This window comes from Chrysochloris asiatica, unplaced genomic scaffold (assembly GCF_000296735.1).
Source record: "Chrysochloris asiatica unplaced genomic scaffold, ChrAsi1.0 scaffold00041, whole genome shotgun sequence".
Classification (NCBI taxonomy): Eukaryota; Metazoa; Chordata; class Mammalia; order Afrosoricida; family Chrysochloridae; genus Chrysochloris; species Chrysochloris asiatica.
This window is the reverse complement of record NW_006408559.1, coordinates 2,504,043-2,504,818: the sequence shown is the minus strand read 5'-3', so window position 1 is coordinate 2,504,818 and position 776 is coordinate 2,504,043.

Genomic DNA, 776 nt, shown 5'->3' with positions numbered 1-776 from the left:
ATACAATGTCCTTTTGTGATGGACTAATTTCACACAGCATAATGTCCTCCAAGTTCATTCATGCTATGAGGTGTTTCTAAGATTTATCATTATTTTTCAACATTGCATATTATTCCGTTGTGCATGTACCAAACTTTGTTTAACCATTGTTCTTTTGATGGGCATTGAGGATGTCTCCATCTTTTTGTTATAGTGATTAGGACTGCAATCAACATGGGTGTGCATTCATGTCCTGGTTCTTATTCCTTCAGGATATATACCAAGTAGAGGAATTGCTGTCTCATATGGTATTTCTGGAGTCCTGGTGTGGTGCTGCAGGTTAATGCGCTGAACTGCAAGATCGGTTTGAACTGCAAGGTCGTGGTTCAAGCTTACCTGCCGCTCCTTGGAAACCCTATATAAGGTTGCTATGAGTCAGAATCGATTCGATGGCACTTAACAACAACAATAATAGTATTTCTGGAGTCCTGGTGTGGTACTATGGGATAATGTATTGGACCACAAAGTTGGTTTGAACTGCAAGGTTGGTGGTTCAAATTCACCAGCCACTCCTTGGAAACCCTTTATAGGGTCACTATAAGTCGAAACGGACTCAAGAACAGTTAACAACCACCAGCAGTGTAGAAGGGTCCCAGTCTCTACACCCTAGCCAGCATTTGTTGTTTTCTATCTTTATCTTAGTTGCTTTGATTTGCATCTCACAAATACTTAATGATTTTGAGCATTTCTTTATATGTTGGCTGCTTAAATGTCTTTGGTGAGATGTTAATGTCCTC